This window comes from Ostrea edulis, chromosome 2 (genome assembly GCF_947568905.1).
Source record: "Ostrea edulis chromosome 2, xbOstEdul1.1, whole genome shotgun sequence".
NCBI classification, from domain to species: Eukaryota; Metazoa; Mollusca; class Bivalvia; order Ostreida; family Ostreidae; genus Ostrea; species Ostrea edulis.
In genome coordinates this window covers 34,434,450-34,445,540 of record NC_079165.1, presented here as the reverse complement: position 1 = coordinate 34,445,540, position 11,091 = coordinate 34,434,450, and the positions used below count along the sequence as shown (strand labels likewise).

Genomic DNA, 11,091 nt, shown 5'->3' with positions numbered 1-11,091 from the left:
GATTTATTAGAAGGTTGTGACATTCTTCTATGGTTTTTGAATTTTTTAAATATCAAGGGTCTATTTTCTTTGTTGTCTGATATCTTCACTTTGAAAAGAGACTTTACTGAACTCCTTTTATCTCAGAAAGCTTTGGCTAAAACTGGCCTAGTGTCACAAGGAAGAGGTTTAATTGTGAAATTATTACAGACGAGAAATTTACCCAGGTAGGTCAACGTGAGTTCAAGATAGCATGAGAAAGAGATATTGAAACTAGCTCAGTAGACTCTGCTGTATGTAGTATATCTTTTTTCTGAAAAAAAGGAGTAAGAATTAGCAAAACAACATGGGCATTTCCAGAATTGAAAATCAGCATCACTAACATCATGAACATCAGTATTACTAGCTATTCTAGTTTTCATGCCAATGGGCCATAATGTTCATCTCAGTCACCTCACTTGTACCACAGGTATCTGAATATCAATCAATTTTTGTATAAATAGAAAAGAATCTCTCTATATATAAATACACCAGGTGTGCAACGACATTTTGACCCCCTCCTCGATTCCGGTCCGATTTTATTATCAAATTCGCTGATACAAATCTATTCTCCGGCACGGTTAAGCTCAGAAATGATTTTCCTTCTCATCCGTTGCTTCATAAGTCTAAACTCCCTCGCAACAATCCAACAACGGACATACTTATACGATATTTTGAATATTTCCAAGGTCTGACCTGCTGACCACCATGCCATGACGTCACGAAATTACATCTCTGCGCCAAATAATCCATCTCTACCAGATCAATCAAATTTACAAATAAATTTAGGTAAAATTGATAAGATATGATACTGAGATAAAAATAAAGAAATTTATTTGTGTGTTGTTGTTTTGATTTTGAATTGGTATATCCTGAATACAGACTGAACACCATGATATGGTTGTTGCCAATCACAGATTCTTTAAACCACCGCGGGTCATAGATGATATTCCTTCCGAATCATGCCGCTAATTCCTTAAGCTCAAATTTACAAACAAAGGAATAAATGCCGTCAACATAAGTAATATTCTTCGTCATAAAAGAGTTCAGTCTTGTGTTCCAACTTATTTCAATTTCAAGCCTACATCCTGTATTTCCTACAAATATACTTCTACCTTTGCATCCAAAATTTTAAACGTTTTAAATATAAACAAACTTTGCAGTGCCTAGATAGGGATCTTATACTTAATCCACCTACGTGTTCTTGTTGTCCATCTTCTTTCAACTATAGTCCAGTTGGACATGTCTTTACTGATGATGTTGATATAGTTGAAAATGAGGACCTCAAATCATTTATTCTAAAAGGTCCTAAGTACAGAGAACCTCAGTCTTTCAATTGGCGACAAAACTTCATCTCTATTATGAAGTCTGTAGAAGATTAAGCCAAACAATGGGCTAAATATAAAAAAGAAGAACTTGATATACTGTCAGAATGGATTAAAAGTATGAGAAGAATATTAAAACCCCGCATTAGACACATCAAAACAAAAGTTCGTACCATCTATCGTGTGTTTAGTAAACCAGAAGTGATAAAAGAGTGAGATACGTTACATGATTAATATGTTTTGAATCCAGCTGACAAAACTTGTACTAGTTGCATAACAACATTGCCTTTGTAAGGCTTATTATTACCACTGTATTTTAAACGAACGTGGCTTTAATTCCACTTTGGGTAATCGTACTTTTACTCCAACTGCCCCTTCAAAAGATGAAATTTTAGACACATTTAATACACCAGTCAATGGGTCGGATGGATATGAGTTACCGTACCTATACTGGATTCCTAAACTTCACAATTATTCTTACAAACATTGCTGAATTTAGTAAGTGCTCTACTAAGCCTCTATCTTTGCTCCTCACGAAAATATTAACAGCTGTAAAGGAGAAACTTTATACGTACTGTGCCACTACATATGCCCGAAATGGTGCAAATGAAATGTTGATTCTAAAACAGTCCAAAGAAGTTTTAGTAAACTTGAAATCGCAAAGCTTTTCTCAAATCAACAACACCAAAACGTATGACTTTTCAACACTTTACACGACCATTCCTCACGATAAATTAAAGACTAAACTTTTTGACATCATTAGACAGTTTCTTCTTCAACAAAAATGGAAAGTAGAAATATTCATATCTGGTGATCAGTCATCCAAAAATTTACTTTGTTAAACACCACTCTGATTCCACGCACAAGTATTCTGAAGTTGAAATAAAGAGTATGAGTTCCTCATTGACAATATCTTCGTAGTCTTTGGTTATTAGGTCTTCCAACAGTCTGTTGAAAATCCCATGGACACGAATTGTGCTCCTTTGTTAGTTGACCTGTTTTTATATTTTTACAAAGCAGAATTTATTCAAAAACTTCTACGTGAGATTGATTGATGTTTTCCACCATACTCAACAATTTTTCAGTTATCTGGTGGCGCCCAGTTTTTATTGGTGGAAGAGGGAACCCAGATACAATGTACCTGGGAAGAGACCACCGACTTTCCGAAAGTAAACTGGGAAACTTTCTCACTTACCGGCGCGAGCGGGATTCGAATTCGCGTCGTACAGAGGTGAGAGGCCGTGTTATTTTGAGCGCGATACACGAGAAGAAGAAAATATTTTGCTGTGGCCTTCAATGCGACATTTAGATATATCGACGACGTTTTATCTATTAACAATAATAATTTCATTCGTATGTCGATTCGATATATCCCTGTGAACTCGAAATAAAAGACGCCACAGAGTCGTCTACTTAGATATTTTATTGGAAATAGATATTAACGGCAAACTAACAACTCAACTTTATGATAAACGGGATGAATTCAGCTTCTCCATCGTCATCTTCTCACATCTATGTCGTAATTTTCCATTATCACCTGCATGTGGTGTTTATATATATCTCTCAACCGATTCGATACGCAAGAGGTTGTTTTGCGTATTGTTAGTTTTTAAATCGAGGCAGGCTGCTGACAAACAAGTTGATCTTGCAGGGGTTTCAACAGTCTCGTTTAAAGTCAGCATTTCGCAAATTTTATGGGCGTTATAATAATCTAGTTTGCCAATACGACCTATCAGTGGGCCAAATGCTGTCTGACGTGTTTCATACCGATTGTTAGGACGTACCTTGCACACTGATTTTGACTACGGATACCTCCATTTACCTGATCAAGATAGAGCACAGCGGATGTGACCGGTCGACAGGGGATGCTTACACACCTAGGCACCTGATCCCACCTCTGGTGTGTACAGGGGTCCGTGTTTGCCCAACTATTTATTTTGCATTGCTTGTAGGAGTTATGAGATTGATCACTGTTTGTTATCTGTACCTTTCATTGGTTAAAATTCAGATACTTTTGCTTCTACAAAAATATAAGTCTTGTATATCTAATTGCTGTGATAAAATTTAGATATTCATTTCAAAATTAAGGATTATCTCCTCATGCATAGCTCTGATCCTTAGACGAATTTGACTCCAGTCTTTGGCACTCTGTTGTTTTTTTTTATACTTCTTACAAGTTTACTGTTATTTCGGATTTTCAATATTTAAGTTTGAGCATCACTGAAGAGACATTATTTGTCGAAATGCGCGTCTGGTGCATCAAAATTTGTACTGTATAAGTTTTACATCTAACAATAGATGAAGACCTATCATTGTTGATGCCAGCAAATTATCTGGTTGCTAAAAATCATTCATCTTTCATATCTGACGGCTACTTGTGTGTTTGAGAGTTATCAATTAGTCAATCACTAAAGCTAATAAATAACGTATGAAAGGTGGTTGCCAAAAAACGAAATGATGGACACCAGACATATGTAGCTGCCAGACAGTAATACGAATGTGCTTGTTCTTAATTTCTACAACTTTATATTTCAGATGTGCAACCGAGAAAGAATGTATAACTCAATGGTAGGTTCAAACCTCAGACAGACAAGAATGTTCCGGATATAATCCTGCAACTTTTAGGGCAGAATATTTCGAGTGCACATTTTGCTGTGGAGGAAGTTTGTGTACCAACAAGCCAATTCTTTCGTACAATCTGTACGTGCCAACTCAGCTCTAACAAACACTAAATTATGTTTGTCGTACAGAATGTTGTGTAGAATATAGCAAAAATAAAAATCACTGAAAATGTTATCCTTACGGGTTTAGATAACAAAAATATATTGCAAATAACCGTTTGATATCTGAAACATTTCTGTCACTTCATTTATTCAAATATGGGCGAAAAGCAAATGTCCTTTTGATACGCAGATTTTGAAGTATACCTAATATACTACCCCAGTACTTTTTTGTGTCAACCTGCTGTCTGTTATTTACTATATCTTCCTTACTGTGGCCTCCTCCTAGGCCCCTGATCCCATCTTTGGCATGTCTAGAGGCCTGTGTTTGCTCCACTCTTGAATATGTATGCCATATAGGACGAATATGGACCCTTAGATATATACAAGAATTGGGATCAAGTGCCGAGGAGGTATATATTTTCAGACAATGCCTTGAAGAAATACGGGCCATGGGGAGATGTCATGTCTATTCAAACACATCCGTCCCATGTAGCACTAGGTCAAGGTCGCCTGAAAAAATCCTGACACTATCTAATCATGACTACTTTTGTGCCAGTTTGGGAGTTCGAAGAACAAATTTATATTTTGTAGAGCGTTGGTTTAGAATAACGAATATTTATAAGACTTGTATCAGTAATTTACATACTACTCTATTAGCTAACAAAATCTAAAAAGTAGATTGCTAAATAAGTAATTGAAATATCATCCATTTATTTACAATTTTAAGGGATTAAACAATTTCATGTTTTAAGCATCGGGATCGGGATGCATTAGTTTCATATTCTTTTCAGATTCATGTTCATCTGCATATTCGATTCATGTTCAGAAACATTTTTAGTATAAAGTTTTCGATGGGTTGTTTGGTTATGGATAGTTGAATGAACTCGCGCGGAATAGGTAGTATATCTGTGTCCAGGTATAGGACATTTTAAGGCATTCGATGTTCCGCTTCTCTACGATCAACAACTCCCAAAAATTCAGATGTCTCGAGGAGAAACAGATTTTCTTGCTCCTTATCGGGACGAAGACTCTCCAGAGGATTCTCCCTGTGATCAGAGACCCATTCTAAATCTAGGGTCTCTAAATGTGGAACCTTCATGTTTTGGAAATGGTATAGAAAAATCTTACCAAAACTATTAAAAAAGAGTTGTCAAGTTTATAAACGAAGGCAACAAAATTCATTTCAACTTTAACGCAGAGCTTTTGATTGATTTAAAGACACTGCGAAAGAGTGTCTAAGATTCTTCTTCCCCAGGCATTATAGCTGGGCTTATTAGTAAGTTTTCGAAATCAAACAAAAGCTGATCAGGATTATGAACAAGTCGCCAGCGGGGTGGTCTACAGTGCGCGAATAATGAAAGCGATGACTTGGCATCGAATTCAGAGGATGAAAAACGTCTACGTCAAGCCAATAATCGCGCCATGCGGGTAATAAAGAAAACAAACGCCGTTTCCAACCATACACGAAACTTCCAGTCGCCACTTCCATTGCATCTGATGGCAGGACGGCTTCTAATCAGGGCCGTAAATTACATGGAGGCGGAGGAGGCAGCTGCCTCCTCCAACTTTTGAGCCAAAAAAAATTAAAATTTAAAGTTCATTAGAATTTATGTTGTTTCCAATAACTAAGAACATGATACCTCCCTTAAAAAGCATTCCAAATCTTTCTTTTAGAATGAGTTAGTCAAGTAACATCTTAGAAGGCCCTAGAATCAAGGATTTTACACGAAACGTGTTCAGTGTGCACAAAATGTGCTCAGCGTCTGGGGGCCTGGGCGGCCCCCAGACCCCCGCCTATTTTCCTGCCTCCTCCAAATTGAAGGTTAATTTACGGCCCTGCTAATCTTTCTTTTCCTCCCAACAAACGCGCAGAAGCCCCTATATGAAAGGTGAAGATAACGAACAGTGACCAATCTCATAATACAAAATAGAGAGTTGGGCAAACACGGACCCCTGGATATATCAGAGATGGGATTAGGTGCCTAGGAGGAGTAAGCTTCCCCTGATGACCGGTCACACCGGCCGTGAGCCCTATATCTTGATCGGGTAAACGGAGTTATCCGTAGTCAAAATCAGTGTGCCAAGAACGGTCTAACATTCGGTATGAAACACGTCGGACAGTATTTGACCCAATGATAGGTTGTGTTGGCAAACTAGATCGTAATAACGACCATAGAATTTGCGAAATGCTGATTTCAAACGAGACTGTTGAAACCCATGCATCATCAACTTGTTTATTAGTAGCCTGTCTCGATTTAAAAACTGACCATAAGCAGAACAAATTCTTGCATATCGAATCAGTTGAGAGATATAAACACCATATGCAGTTGATAATGGAATATTGCTACATAAATATGGGAAGTTGACGATGGAGAAGCTGAAATAACCCCGTTTGTCATAATGTTGAGTTGTTAGTTTGCCGTTAATATCTATTTCCAGTAAAATAACTAAGTACGAAGCAGAAGCGGTATCGTCGGAAACAACGGTTGATTACGCTTTGTTCCTTTTTCCATCACCTGTGGGTCCATTCATTCCTACTCGCTCGTTCTCATGAATAATTAATGAGGCAATTTGATTGGACGCTCATAGTACACCCTGAGCGAATTTGTCCAATCAACAAGACGCTTTCAGCCCAATTTCGGTATACAATTGTTATGATAGCAAAGTTAAGTTAATGCTACCTTTAAAAACAGAAGAGTTCCGTTACTATAACGATTACTTTGATTTGGCTATATTTTTAAATATTTATTCATCAGAACGAGTGAGTAAGAATGAATGGACCACGGGTGATAGAGAGAGGAACGAAGCGTAATCAACCGTGGGTTTCCGATGATTCAGAAGTGGACGATTCTGTGGTGTCATTTGTTTCGAGTTCACAGGGATATATCGAATCGACACATGAATGAAATGTGTTAATAGATAATACATCGGTGATATATCTAATTGTAGAATTGAAGGCCATAGCAAAAAAAAATTTCTTCTCACGTAGAAGTTTTTGAATAAATTCTGCTTCATAAGAATATAAGAACAGGTCAGCTAACAAAGGAGCACAATTCGTGCCCATGAGAATTCCATCAGACTGTAACAACTGTAACAAGCTCAGACATTGGAAGTCATTGTGTACCGTCCCATAAAAATCGGGCAAATCCAGCGCAAACACATCAACGCAGTAGTTCCGATGATCAGTATGTATACTTTTCATGTGATTCTGTCTATAATGCCCAGTTGAAATTAATTATACAGCAAGTTGCATTTTTGGAAAATTCACCAGGCATTGGTAAAGTGGTCAGAGAAAGTTTGTTTACACATCTCCAGTTTTTGAAATCTGTGGGTGCAAATCAGTTTATACTACAAGGTAGATGCTATAAAAATGGTTACGTTGTACCGTTTGTAACACTACCTCCTCCAATGAAAACATAATTTTTTTTTTATCAAAATTGAACAGTTTGTAAATCAGTCTATTAAAAAGCGGCTGTGTGCAAGAAGTTCCTTTCCAGCTGTTCGTGGTCAGCCCACTCAGTGTTGCTGAAAATAAAGGGTATGGTAAAAAGAGACTTATACTAGACTTGAGCGAAGTAAATCATTATGTCGAAAAAAGAGAATAATTTTCAAAGACTGGAATATTGCACCATTTTATTTGAAAAGATTATTATCGTTTAAATTCGATTTGAAATCAGGCTATCATCACAAACATCTGTGAAAAGCAACTTGCTTATTTTGCTTAGAGTTCTATTGATTTTACCTTTCGGTTGGACATCAGCACCCTAAATCTTCAGAAAAGTGCTTAAGATACATCTCGAAGACGGTCTGGGATATGGTGAAGATTTACATACTTGCCTTAACGCATCTAATTTTGTGCAAGAAACCCTAGTTCAAAAAGGTTTGCTAATTAATACTGATAAGTATATTTTTTAGCCTACTCAATGTTTAGATTGGCTAGGCTTGGTGTGGGACTCGTAGTTATTTTCTCTTAGTATACCACAGAATGGAATTGCAGACACTAATGCATTGATCAAATTTTTTATTGACAGACTTCCTAATTTAACAACAATTTTCCAAGGCGGTGCGGAAAGTCATTTCTATGTCACCAGTTGTTGGTAACGTGATAATTTTAATGACCAGATATACTAGAACGTATTTAGCGATTGAAGGCAGAAATCACTTGGATTGTTTCTTTATGTCTTTTATTTCCAAAAGCAGCAAAATTAGAATTGCAGTTTTGGACTCAGAATTTTAAATAAAAAAAAAAGATTCGTTCGGGATTCTTCACCTGTTACTCTAGTGTTTTCAGATGCAATCGACACTGCGGTTGTAGAAGTAAACGTAAAATATTCATAAAGCTTGGTAAAAACATGAATCAATGTAAAACTTATACGGTACCAATTTTGATGCACCAGATGTGCATTTCGACAAATAATGTCTCTTCAGTGATGCTCAACCGAAATGTTTGAAATCCGAGATAACAATGAAGTTTTAGAGCTATTTAGGGGGGGGGGGGGAAGTGTGCCAAAAAAGTGGAGTGAAATTCGTCTAAGGATAAGAGCTATGCGTGAGGGAGATAATCCTTAATTTTGAAATGAATTTCTAAATTTTATCACAGCAATTAAATATACATCCGTATTTTCAAGCTAGTAACGAAGTACTTAGCTACTGGCTGTAGAGACCCTCGGGGACTAACAGTCCACCAGCAGAGGCATCGACCCAAGGGTCATAATGTAAAACTTATACGGTACATTTGGTCAAAACAATGAAGAGTTCTACGTGGAGAGAAATCAAAGGTATTCAGTTAGCCTTAGAATCATTGGCAAGTTACTTTGTGGAAAAAAAGTTTTCTTTGGATTACAGATAATCAACATTGTGTAAAAGTTTGCCAGAGTTCGTAATACGAAGTTGAGAAGGTTATAACTCTTTATTTTGGTATCCGGAATCCGAGGCAGTTGATGCCTTCACGCAGAACTGGCGTTTTGAGAATAAATGGTTAGTACCACCTATTAGTTTAGTTAGTAGAGCTGTAAATCACATTATCATGTGTAAAGGTGTCGATACTCTCATTGCTCCAAAATTGTCACCAGGAGCCTTCTGGACGTTACTGGTCGATAAAAAGATGGAATATAGACAATACGTTATTGGCTTTTTAAAATTTTCACCAAATCAAAATGTATTCAAACATGGTTCAAATTCCAATAACCCTTTTCGCTATGAAAGGTGTGAAGACTTTTAATTCGAAAGTATTGGCAGTAAGGCTCTGTGTGGATGAGTAAAAGACATGGCTTTTGATGGCAAGGTCTTGACATAATTATTCTGATATGATACACATTTATTGAATATTTGTTTTTAATTGAGAAGGCCTTGACTCATTAAAAGGCATGCATGATAGAATTACTTGTCCTGTAAGAATGACTAGAAGATATCCCAATCTCGCAAAAATTAGTGATAAATCTAACGAATTTTGTTTAGGCCTGCCCTATCACTCGCTGTAAAAGTTGTAATACCAATGTACATGTATTAAGAGGGAAAAAGTGCCTGTCTTGTACAAGAGCTCGAGAGATTCTTCTGGGTACTATCACATCGTTGGGTTAAAATCAATATTTGAACTGTATAGTCTTCGAGCCGGTGTAACATTAAATAGTGACCCCGTTGAAAACCAACCGTGGTAATTTTTCAATGGATATTTGATTTTTTTTTTCAACGTTGAAAATTGACCCACACCATTAATTAGATACCCTCCCAAGCGTGAAATTTTGACCCTTGTTAAAGAATTATTTCAACAGAACAGAACGATAACACGTAATGGCAGTCTTTGTCATGGCTTTACTTAATGAAAACATATTTCCAATTCAACGACAATGTTCATATCAATACAAACCATCAGTATGTATATCATATACACGCTGTAATGAAATGCATGATCTACAACGACTTTTGGATAGTTATGTTGTAGCATCAATAGTCCATGTAATGTTTGAGTCAATCAATCAATAATTCAATCAATATTTTCCATCAATCAATCAATATTTCAATCCACCAATGTGCCAATCAATCAATATATCAATCAATCATTCAATGTCAATAAGCCTAATTATTGGCCACGGACCTGGTCTGAAACAAAATCTCTGGTAGGCTTAGCAAAATTCGGCCATATGTCTTCATGTATGTATAAGAAATGTTAACGTACATGAAGACATCCACCACAAGCGGGCAAAATTTTGCTCGAGCAATGACAGGGAGACTGCTTATCAAATAGCAGTTAGGTTAAGGAAATATTCTAGCGTTTCTTTGGACAATGCTGAGCAATCCAACCCGGATGGTGTTTAAAGACATAACCTGAGCAATATCAAACAATGCATACTGTGTCTGTGAAATTTGGAAGAGCATTGTTGAAGACCTAGGTATTTTATGTATTCGGCATTGTGGGGTGTTACGAATGGAGCTAAAGATTTGATAATACTCTTACGTGCGTTGTCTGCTGCAATATTTGATAACGTATGTATATTGTAACACCTGGGGAGAATCTGGGACGATATGAACCGAGTTTGTGGAAGAAAAGTTTGTAAATAGGCATCCTGGCAATAGTTAATTTCAGAAATTTTTGCAATCTAGCCAATGGCGTTGTACCAATATTGGCCCCCCATTAATTAATATAACATCAGGCTTGCTTGCCCCTTTGTGCAACAATGGGCTCCACCTCCTTCCACACCATACCACTCTTACCGCACAATAAAAATGTGCTGTAGTAGATCCATATGCGGCAGGCAGAATAATGAATAATGGAAGAGGCAATAATCCAGACAGTAGTACGGGAACGTACAAACTTGGGTATTGAATTAGGACACAAAATATTACAGGTATACTTAAAAATTTAAATTTTAGGCTCTGATATAGGAATTACATGATTCACATTTCCATCTGCCTCTAGCCTCAGTTTCGTGTTGGGGATTTAGACCGATGAATTCAATAGACCTGTGCAATAATGATGCAAGTTGATATTTTGTGAGTGGTTTAGCATTAAGGTGGCAGTAAAATGG

At 36.9% G+C, this 11,091-nt stretch overlaps 1 pseudogene; it reads left to right on the top strand.

Annotated features, from left to right (window-relative positions):
• Positions 1 to 5,047: 5,047 nt before the first annotated feature.
• LOC125679888 (uncharacterized) lies at positions 5,048 to 7,239 on the top strand (annotated as a pseudogene).
• The last annotated feature ends 3,852 nt before the right edge of the window (positions 7,240 to 11,091 follow it).